Genomic DNA, 11,462 nt, shown 5'->3' with positions numbered 1-11,462 from the left:
TTGGTCCTGATTTTCTTATTATCGTAATTCGGATGCCACTGGGACCTGTTGACGTGCTATTAGGAAGCCTTTTCTCTGCCCTTTCCCACTGTCGTTTTCCCTATGGAGCCACTGCGCTAATTTGTCTATCGTCATCTGGTACGGTGCAAGCAGCGCTTTCTTGGTGTTTTTTTGTCATTATTGTTTTTATATATTTTGTTGCTCCATCCTCTTCTAGTCTAACCCCTTGAAGAGTAGTTATAAGCCTCTGTTTCATGGTTGTCTTATTACGAAAAAAACGAGATGGTTCCAAAACTTTGCAGCTGCCTTTCTATCATTTTTGTTCATTTCCACCATTTATTTGGCGCTATTTGCTCTAATCTTTTCACAGATCGGTTTGCACACTTCCCTTCTGCGACTCAAACAGTTATCCCCTTTTCTTTTGACGTCATCTTTCGGTCAATGACCATTTCTAGCATACCTGTTTGTCCTGGACGCCTCCTGACGTCTTACTCTGCCTCTCTAAACTTCCTCAGCCACCAATTTTAGGGTTTGTGTCTCCTTTTCCCGGTTCATTTGACTCGTTCCTTAGCAAGCTTCAACTCAAACAATCGAGTGAGATTTGTGTGAGTCCACTTTGCTTTAGTATCCTCGGTGATTATTTTCTTAACCTCTTTTGTTGCTATTCCTATTTGATTTCCTGAATAAATATTATTGTGTGAATACTCATAACACCTTCTTTTTATTTTGTTATTTGTTACAAAACTCAGCTTCACACGTTTTTTGATCACTACCAAAGCTTCTAGACCCATATTGATCCATGTTCATCTCATTTAGGCGATCATACATCTTTTGTGACATCAATACTTTTTCTATCGTCGACTGTAGCCTTCCAACCTGCATGTTATCTGCCTTTCGGATTTCTCGGTACTGTTGGAAGTGATTAAATCATGCACTTGACACTTATTCATTAGCATTCTACCTGTTGGGTGAGTATTTTTATTTATCTTTTTATTTGTGCGCATTTATATCTTATAATATAATTATCTCGCACTCTTCTTCTAGTTGGGTAATGTCATTTTCTCTGGACTACATCATTTTTTGTGTCTTTCTCTCTGGGTATTACCCTGTCGACAAGCATACAAAACCTAGGAGCGGCATCTGCCCCGCAACTTTCCCTGTTAGCCATAAATATTTCCTGCACTCCTGCTTGACCCTTCCCAAGTCCGTACTTTTATTAATACGTGTCCCAATACCACCCCTTTTCGGCTGCCCTCTGTTCTATTACAATAATCTCATGCATAGTTCTCAATGCTAGGTGGCTGTTGCATGTCCCCATGATGCGTTTCTACAAACCCATCTACCATGAGCTTATTCTTCCTTAGCTGTTCTATCTCTCGCCACTTCATGGAAAGTGGCACCGAAAGGATGACGAGAGAGACGCGCGGTCATCGGACGCTATGCTCATTGGCTCCGTCGTTTTTCCGCTGGAACCGTGCTCTTTTCAATGTGGCTGCTCTAAAACTTGTGCGACTGCATCTGCGAGGTCAGCAACATTCTGGAGACACTGATATTACCCAGATGCGCCTAATTTTCGGCCACTTCGAGCAACTTCGCATCACGACGTAGTGAACGAGCTAAGCCTCACAGCTGCGGCTCCGCCGCTGCTGGATGCAGAGACGCCCCTCGGTCAACTCCTCGACATGGCGCTGCCTGAACAACGTGGCTATTACACTACTACTCTGTCGTGGTGATATATCACGACAAACCCATCAGACGACGGCCCATCTACTAGTTCGGCGAAGCAAGCCGACATTTTTCCGCTCCTCGAGGGACGGCATCGCCGCCGAAGAAACGTGGGAGGAGCGTCAGCACTGAAAGCTCCTATCAACAATCCAGCCACTGGAGACGCTCGCGCTCCATCTACTAAAGCTCCACAAAAGACTTCACCAGTGTCCAAGTAGACGATGAAACCAACGGTCAGGATGAATCCTGGTGACTACGTGATCGTGCTTAAGCCACGCATCACAGTAGCCCTCAAGACAGCGTTTGAACAAGGTGAGCTCGGCGCTACCATTTCCCACCTCATTGGAACGCAGCACATGAATGACATCACAATTTCTTCCAATTGGGAGAAAAACATCATCAACTGTGGCAGGCAAAATAACGAGGTGGTTCAGAAACTGCTGTCGGACTTTCAAATCAACACCAGCAAAGGACCGCTGCCGTTTCGCAGTCCCCTCAAGCTCACCAGTGATCTCTGTCGCGGCGTGATTTCTGTGCACAATCTCAAAACCAGTGCGTCCCTGAAACATAGTGTGCAGTGGCGTGGTGGTGAACTAGTCTATGCGCGGAAGCTGGGGAACTCCAACGTAGCTGCGTTGAATTTCGCGGGAAGGAACTTTCTGCGTTCCGTCCACTATCACGCAGAACTGACTTCCGTTAGGGAGCACAAGAATAGAGTGCCAGCGTGCTACCGCAGTGGCACACTGGGGCACCGTGCGGATATCTGTCCCAGCCCGGTCACCAAAAGATGCAGCACTTGTGGCCAAAACGTGGGCGCTCGTCCTGAGGCGATGGCCCCCTCCCGAATGCAACCCAACGTGCATAGTTTGCGGGGGTCCGCACCTCACCAGCTCCCGCGAATGCACCAAACATTCATCAGGCTTCAGCAACCAGGGTCCAGGACATCCGGGACCCCAACAAAACCGAAGCGCCGGTCAACTAGCAAGGCGCCGACCCCTGGCAAAGCATCAAGGGCAACGCTACCACCTGGCACGGCGGAATCTCCAGCTCTCGGCGCTCCATCTGGCAAAGCTCCATGCAACCAACCTAAGGTAGGCAATTGGGCGGAGGTCGTCTCCTCTCCCTTTCTCCACCTTCTTCTTCCACAAGCAGTACTGAAACACACAAACTCAGGCACGAGTTCTCCCTTTTGCGATCTCAGAACGAAAAACTAGCCAGCGAACTTGACTCGCTCAGAGCTAATCCCACTATCCTGCCCTCGTTGAAGGACGAAGAGGAAAATATAACAGACACGGAGATTCCTACTACTGTAAAGAGTGGCGTCGCGGCCCTGGCGACCCAGGTGAATGCAATAGAAACACAATTGGCTGACCTCCCCAAAATTATCCACGACATCATCGCGCATCAGATGGAGGCTGCCATCGCACAGGTGACACAAACTGTAACTCACACTATCTAAAAATGGATACAAGACAATCCACGCGTTCTTAAGCACGCAGGGCCCATTACGGACGTTAATCGCCCCTCAAAATTTAACAGAAAGGCTCCAGATGAGTCTGACTTTTATGAAGACTCGAGCACGTCAGCACAGGGTGCTAGTAAACTGAGTAATCTTAGCAACACAACCCCACCCTCCATCTCCGAACATGGCACCCAACCCTAGATCGCGAGCCCGAGCAACTCAGCCATTATTACTAACCCAGTGGAAATGCAGAGGTCTCAAGAACCACAAGAAGCGGGCTCATTTCCGCCTCTATCTAGAGACCTTTCAGTTCTCCGCTGCCGTGGTTTCCTTTTAGAAACCCAGCACAGACGTCAAACTCAGAAATTACACTACCTTTCATCAAAACCCGGAGACATGTATACTTATTCACAAGCAATATACCGCCCAGGAAGTCACACTCCCCACAACAGCGCCTTTTCTATACACGATGATGTCGGTGCTGCCCATAAGGCGATCTGACCCACCTGTTCATATTTTAAACATTTACTGTCCCCCAAAGCTTAAGAACGTCACGTTCAGCGAAACTTTCACACAAGCATTGCAGGTGGCAGGAAGGAACCTCTTCCTGATCGTTGGCGAATTCAATGGCCCGAAAAGATTATGGGGTTACCCGCCAGAGGCCACGCATGTAAGAAGCTTTCGGAACTTCTTTCTACACTTGGACTCACCCTCCACACTAATCCCACCAGCCCAACACGTGCAGGCAGCTCTGTTCAACGAGATACTTGGCCGGACCGCAAAATTACACGCACCATACGCCATGCCGACTGGCTGAACACACAGGACACTCTCGGTAGTGATCATTGCATATTAAGCACAACCGCGTGCATGCGTCTCTCAAAACGCCCACTTACACATGCTCATAACCCAGACTGGACAACTTTCCGCACCTCTCTACCTATCGTAGACCCTCTCCAGTCGGGATACGACAACTGGTCTAAATCACTGACGTCTACACTGAAACAATGCGAACGGCTGATACAGCTCACGGAAATTCAAACGGACGTGAACAATCACGTCCTCAATCTTTGGCAGGCCCGCTGCAGCCTCACCAAACGATGGCAAAAACAGAAACATAACGGACGCCTCAAAAAACGCATCCTAGAACTCAAGAAGCTAGAATCTGCAGAATTTGCTGCTCAGCTAGCCGACACTAACTGGGTGGACAGGTGCAACATGGCTGCACGCCAGATGTCTGGTCACAACACGTGGTACCTGTTTCGCTCTCTCATTGATCCAACACAAACACTCAAGGAAACTGAACGTCTCTTACATAGGGTCATGCACAACTTTACAGGAACGAAAACACAGCTGGCACACATGCTCAAGGACCGATACCCGTGCATTACCAAGGACCCCCGGACGGCCGCATACTCTTACGCAGGCAAAAAGAACACGCAGTTGGACACCCCGTTCCAGCTTAACGACCTCTTGGCGGCCTTACGCAAGACTAGGTGTGGCACTGCACCCGGGCATGACCTGGTTATAGTCAAACTCATGGCCAATCTTGCCGACGCAGCCTACGCCACGCTCCTCAGATACATCAACAGCATTTGGAACGGAGAAACTCCTCTCCCTCTCCAATGGAAATCAGCTCTCATGACCTTCATCGCGAAGGCTCGTAAACATATTGACGTGGAGAACCTTCGCCCCATCTCCCTCACGTCTTGTGTCGGCAAGCTTTTGGAAACGATGGTGTGCGACAGACTATCCCAGTTTCTAGAAACACAGCACACTTTTGCGGACACCATGTTTGGTATCCGCCCTCAGACGTAGGCCCAGAATATACTTCTACAGCTCTACCATGATATATTAGATCCTGTTGAACGCCCCCACAATGACAAGTTAGTCCTGGCCTTGAATCTTAAAGAGGCATTCTACAACGTGAAGCAAGAGGTAGTCCTTGACCACCTCAGTCAGAACAACTGTGGTTATAAAACATTCAATTATGTTAGACAGTTTCTAACAGACCGTCAAGCCTACAAACGCATACGAGATGAGGAACATGCGCCATCGGTTCGAGGGGAAGTCCTCAAGGCGCAGTCCTCTCGCCCCTCCTATTTATTATAGTCATGCTTCATCTTCCCCCCAAATTGGCTTCTCTACCAGGAATACATCACGCTCTTTACGAGGATGATATCACGCTTTTGCCCACGCAAGGTAATCTGGGTCACACGGAGTCATGCCTGCAAGCAGCAGCGACTGTAGTCGACGACTACGCAACCTACTGCGGACCCCGGTGTGCCCCTGGCTAAGTCAGCATTTGTGCACGTACATCCCTACCCTCAGGAAACAACCCAGCTTCATATAAGTCTTCTCTTGCGACCGATCCGTGAGGCCAAACAGATCCGCGTCCTTGGCCTCTTCATACACCACCAACGCAAGGCCGACACCACAATATCCAAACTTCGCACGGGGGGAGACCAGGGGGGCCGTATTGTCCGCCGGGTCTTCAACAAGCGGGGCGGATTGTGAAGCAGGGATGCAATGCTGCTTGCCCATGCTTTCGTAACGAGTAGAATACTCTACTCGACTCTCTACTTGCACCTACGCAAACACAAGGACAATCAACAAGAGGTCATTCACTGTAAAATTATCAAGCGGGCTCTTGGCCTCCCTATCACCACGTCCAACCAGAGACTTATGGCCCTAGGCGTGGTGAATACCTACCAGGAACTTCGAGAAGCCCACCTTGTTAACCGATACACGCGCCATGCACAGACCCATTCCGGTGCCGCCTCTTGGACTGAATACACATCAAACACGATTACTATATTGAGGAAAGGGTGAGAGCGCCAAAACCTTGGAGATGCGCCCTCTGGGTATGACCCCTTCCCCGCAACATGTCCAAAGAAAACCACAGTCGTCGCCGCCAGGCGCACGCGGAAGCGTTGCAGCGACACTTTGGTCAAAAGGAACACGTGTGCTACGTGGACGTTGCCGGCCCGCACCATGGTGGGTGGTACACAGCCACAGTCATACACAACACAAACACCGTAAATGGGCTCACTTTCAAAGCCTACAGCGCAACACACGCGGAGGAGATTGCAAACACTCTGGCTCTCAGCTATCCCTTTTCTAAACATATCACCGACTCATGAGGGGCTGTCGGAACTATCAGCTAGGGTGGGGTTCACCGCTTGCTCAGCACGTACTGGAACGTAGCTGCCCACACGCTAATCCAACTCCGCGAAAGCTGGTTTGGGCACCCGGTCACCAAGGACTCAGGGGTAAAGAACAGGTCGAAAAGACCGCCCGCGCACTCTCTTCACGGGTTATCTCCCTGTCTTTGCAAGCCTACTCTAAATCAGACAACTCGGCCCTTTCATTCAAAGATATTATCAATTACAACAAGGAGAAGCACCGACACTATCCAGACCCCTGTAAGGAACTGCATCGCGCTGACGAGCGCCTTCTTCTAAAACTGTTTACCAATACTGTACTGTGCCCGGAGGTGCTAAAACATTTCAATTCATCCTTTGATGGCAGGTGCCAGTTCTGCGGTGAAGTGGCTGACACCTTCCACCTCGTCTGGGTGTGCCAGTCTAATCCATCTATTTCCTCCCACCCCAACCCCACGAGAGAGAACTGGGAGGCAGCCCTGCCCGGCTGTCAAGACCTGACGGCCCAAAAAGCCCTGGTTTAACGGGCGTCGGCGGCGTTGCTTCCCAATGGAGCTCCAGAATAGGGGTTCCACCTAGTGCTGCGAGGGTAGGAGGCCAATAAGGCCCCAGCCCAATCACCTCTCTGCAACCATTTATTGGGTATTAAATGTTTCACCACTACCACATCCCCACTTCATCCTACTCCTGCGACCTTGCATGTTAATATAGGCTACCCGTGAATTTGCTTGGTATTCATGCCTACGTTGACTCCTCTCCCGGATTCTTCGTGTCTTAGATAGTGGTGCCACCTTAGAGCAATATCTGTCAATACCACCTGCCAAGTAGTCAGCCCGATTGTTTTTCTCGTTACTAGCTATTCTAGACCCCAAAAACCCCACATGCTCCCCCCCCCCCAAAAAAAAAAAGTTACTGCGCGTCCTGCAAGTCGCCAACCCATCCCATGCCTAGCCTTCTATCGAAGTGAATTATGTCTCGTGGAAAACCACCCCACCTATGCGCCTCTCGTTTTATTTCCACTACTTCAAAGCCTTTCTCTTGACTCATCTGCCCTATTTCTTTGTTTGCGTTGACAACCACTTTTTGCAGGTCGCCGTGACGCACCGGTACCTCCGGTATCATGCATATCGCTACCTGTATCCAAGGAAAAATGGCGCGCATGTCATCGGCCCTTATCGTCAGTGTGGTCGCTAGACTTGCCGAATGTTCATTTAAGACAGGGTTTACACCACCTGCAATTTGAACGAGGTTTTATTCACAAGCATTACTTTTGAGTTTTGCGCTCGCTTGCCTCATGACTGCTTCCGGCGTACGTCCTGGGAACGCCTCTGCTGAAACCCTCGTGTCACCTATTACCCTCTATTTGATTGCTTCTATGTATCGATTTGAATTAGAATCCCCGGCGATTATCGCATGCTGTGACTTTTCAGCTAGAATGTCCTGCACCTGGAGGTTACTTGCACCTGTGATGCCAACTGCTTTGTCCTCTCCCACCCCTACCACTACTTCACTGATGCTGGGTCTTTTGAGCATTGAACAAACTGAACCTGTTTTTTGCAGACCTGTTTTCTGTTTCTTCTCCGCCGTCCTGGGTGCCGCTGCCCTACCATTCTGTTTATCGGCCGCTCCCTTGGTCAACTTCGGTAGTGCCTCCTCGGCTGACATAAGCCTTTCTTCGATAGCTCTCATTTTTTTCTTCCTCAGTCGCAAATACTGTCTCCAGCTTAGCGATTCTCATCAGCAGCTAGCTCTGGGCAACCATCATTTTTCCTATGTTTTCCTATACTTCAGATTGCCTACATTTGGCGTGAGCCTCCACTGCATTCGCGTGATTACTGGCGTCCATATTCAAACCCAACCAGCATCCTGAACATTTTACAGTCTTTTTAATCGTGTCTTTTTGCTACGAATTATATTTATGAATCATCCCACTCAATAATTACAAAACACGACGTATGACGAACCCTGCTTTAAGCAAACAAAGTCTAAGCTTTACTACAAAAATTTGCGAGTTTTTTGTACTTGATAATCCGCCACCGGGTGGCAGGCGAAAAAAAAACACACGCATAAACAAGTAAATACCTGGTGACTGACCCCCCCAAAAAGCCGTATATTTTAAAATATGCTATAAGGGTTTACAGTGCTGCATTATTTGCAAAAGTTCGTGCACCCACGCAGCGCCGCCACGCGGTACTAGTGAGCGGAGGCGGTGCGAACGCGCTCTTGACTGCCTGGAGAGAGTGTTTGCCCAGGCACTGACAAACGTCACAGATTTTCCGCAAAGGCGACAAATTGCAAGGCCACGTGAAGAATTAAAAGAAGAAAACGTGTCCCACGTTTCTCACTTACAAATGATGCCCGAAACGTACTCACTGGTGCAAATGAACACGAATAAGCATGTGAGTTGTTAGTCCGCTGTATCTTAAAAGCGCGCCCTTTCCAAAAATGTACACTGTGCCACGACTGCAATGACCATCGTGCACCCGGTAACTACAACACGATTTTCCCGGTAAATGCCCAAGCGTACGATTGGCCCCACAGTGAAATGAGCGAGCGCTCGCCTGAGCATCGCCTCTCCACGGAGCAAAGCATGTGAGGGAGATGATAGCGTCACGCTGCCTCGTCGTGGTAATCTGGCGACGCACGCTCATAACGCCATCTCGCTGGTAATGATGAAAACACGATAATAGTCCCCCGAGATGCCCATCGCCAGCAGCAAGTGGTAGATATAAATAGCTTGCTGTATGAACGTTGAGGGAGGTGTTCTTTTTTAGGTCAGTGGCTCATCTTTCACACTGACAATTCAGAGGTTGGAGGCTCGATTCCGTGCGCCGGAGCCTTTTAAAGACGATAGTCTCTTTCGGTGTACTTCGGCGCAAAAAGTTTGATCTGTATGTCCGTACGCCTGTCTGTACGTTTGTCTGTTTGTCCACCGTAACGATACCTCCACAGCGCTCACCAATATTGCTCAAGTGTCAGCGTTTGTTCTTGTGTGATTGTATATTAAAAAGCAATTATTGCGTATATCTGAAGCACCATAACACTACGTCAAAATTTTGTATGTGTGTCTTTATACCAGTGAAGGCACGCATAAGTAAATCTAAAGATCATAGAGTTTTTCACGCTGCACTGAGAGTGGAACGCGATGCTCAAAAAGGCAAGTGTTTACAACGCTTTGCTATAACGGCACGGTGGTGGAACCTGCCCGTCACGTTCTACACCTTATCGCCTCCGAGACAGGCGCGCATCTTCCTCCGCGGGCCCGCACACCTCCCTTCGTTTTCGAAGGTAGGTGTCCAGGTGTACTAGGTAGGTGTCCTAGGTAGGTAAGTACTTGGTAGGTAGGCGTCCTAGGTGTACTGACAAGATAGCGCTCGTGTCTAACGTGCCTTGATGCGCTTCTTCACCTTCGCTGCACGGATCAAGACTCTCTAACGCAGCACTTACAGAATAAAATTCATCGACTTTCTCACGCACACCATCAAATGAACATTGTCTTCACTCTTTTTACGTGCAAGACTACCGTCTTTCGACGACATTTGCAGTGAAACTTGCAGATACGGGGCCAATTTTTTTCTGAATCATTTTTCTTTCGTCCGTTCTCATATATACCCTCGCGTATACATATACGGTGAATGACGGCCATGCCGACGCCCACGTTTACGCTGGCGGTGAAACCCTGCCGAGAGTGTCCATATTATTGCTATCGCAATAATAATAGACGAGGCGCTGGCTCTGCTAACCCTCTTAACGCCGGCGAGGGGTGGGTTAGGCCAAATCGCTTCAGCGCGTGTTTCGGTAGTCAAAGGAGCTTCACTTTCCGACGTCCTCTTTTTCACAGATAAACGAGTCGTAATAACACTCACTTGATGTGCGCTCAAACGTTACGAGTGGTGGACAGGGTGGAGCCAAAAACAGCTGACACATGGCGAGTGCATTGCAGGTGAGGGACAGTGATGTCACCACGCACTGCAGAGTAGGCGTGACCTACTTGGTGCCACCCCAACATCTGCGGTGAGGAAGCGTGGTACGGCACGTTGGCACGGAAACACTGACAGATGGCATAACACAGGCTAGTCAAAGAGCTGCTTCACATCTAAATGTAATTACGCCGCTTTAGTTTCGCTTTGTGCATTGGGCTCCGCCCAGTATCGAGTTATTCCTTCTCACTTTTGTCTTATGAGTACTTTTCGAAGTATACTTTAGATTATTACCTGAAAGTTATTCCTTCTCACTTTTGTCTTATGAGTACTTTTCGAAGTATACTTTAGATTATTACCTGAAACGGTAGCCATAAGTCAGTCGCTTTCTTATAATTCGGAGGTATACCTTCTGAATGTTTTTTTCAATCCGGGTGATATAGACAAGAGGGCAAGCGATGGCAAGAGGAAAATCATTGTGCACAAGACACGGGCTTTAAATTCCTCTGGTTCTTATGCGTACTTCTCAACCAGTGTTCCAGCTCAACGCGTACCACGTGTTTTTTTTAGATGCGTACAGCGCTCTTGTGTGACGTGAGCCGCGTAAGCTTCGGTTTACGCTAGCGGCCACCATGCCCTGATGGCGCGGTGCCGTAGACCGGCGGCTGGCCCCACCCGCCGGAGAGCTGTTCAAATTGCCCGGCGAGCTTCTCCCACAAACTTGGCTGCCCTTCCGAATGCAGTTGTCGACGGCCTCGATTTTATCAAGTGGCCGCCGCGCGATCTGTAGTTTGTAAGATCTGAACTGATGCTTCCATTTGCTTTAAACTCATGCCCTTTAGCTTCGGCAACCCTGTACGCAAGTAGATTTAACCCCGTTTTTGAATACCATACTCAAATTTTCGATGTTCTAGGCCTAAACAAGCCCTCCCGACACTCTGTGGTCATACATTACACGTTATTTGTTGTTGTTCTTTGTTGGTGACACTTGAAAGCTAGCGCCCCTTTTCCAAACCCCTGCTTTTGGGACATCATTCTGAAATGCTGTGCGCTTTTTTGAATACCAGACAGGCGAACATGCTCTATTCACTGCTATAAAGTAGTCTAAGAACAACACGTACGACGTATTGTGAAAGTCACGAAGCAAGAAGCAAGTCACTTGAAGTCTCCCGCCGCAGACGCAGGCAATGC

Source organism: Rhipicephalus microplus, chromosome 5, assembly GCF_043290135.1.
Source record: "Rhipicephalus microplus isolate Deutch F79 chromosome 5, USDA_Rmic, whole genome shotgun sequence".
Taxonomy (NCBI): Eukaryota; Metazoa; Arthropoda; class Arachnida; order Ixodida; family Ixodidae; genus Rhipicephalus; species Rhipicephalus microplus.
The sequence above is the reverse complement of the archived record's forward strand: the minus strand, read 5'-3'. Positions refer to the sequence as shown.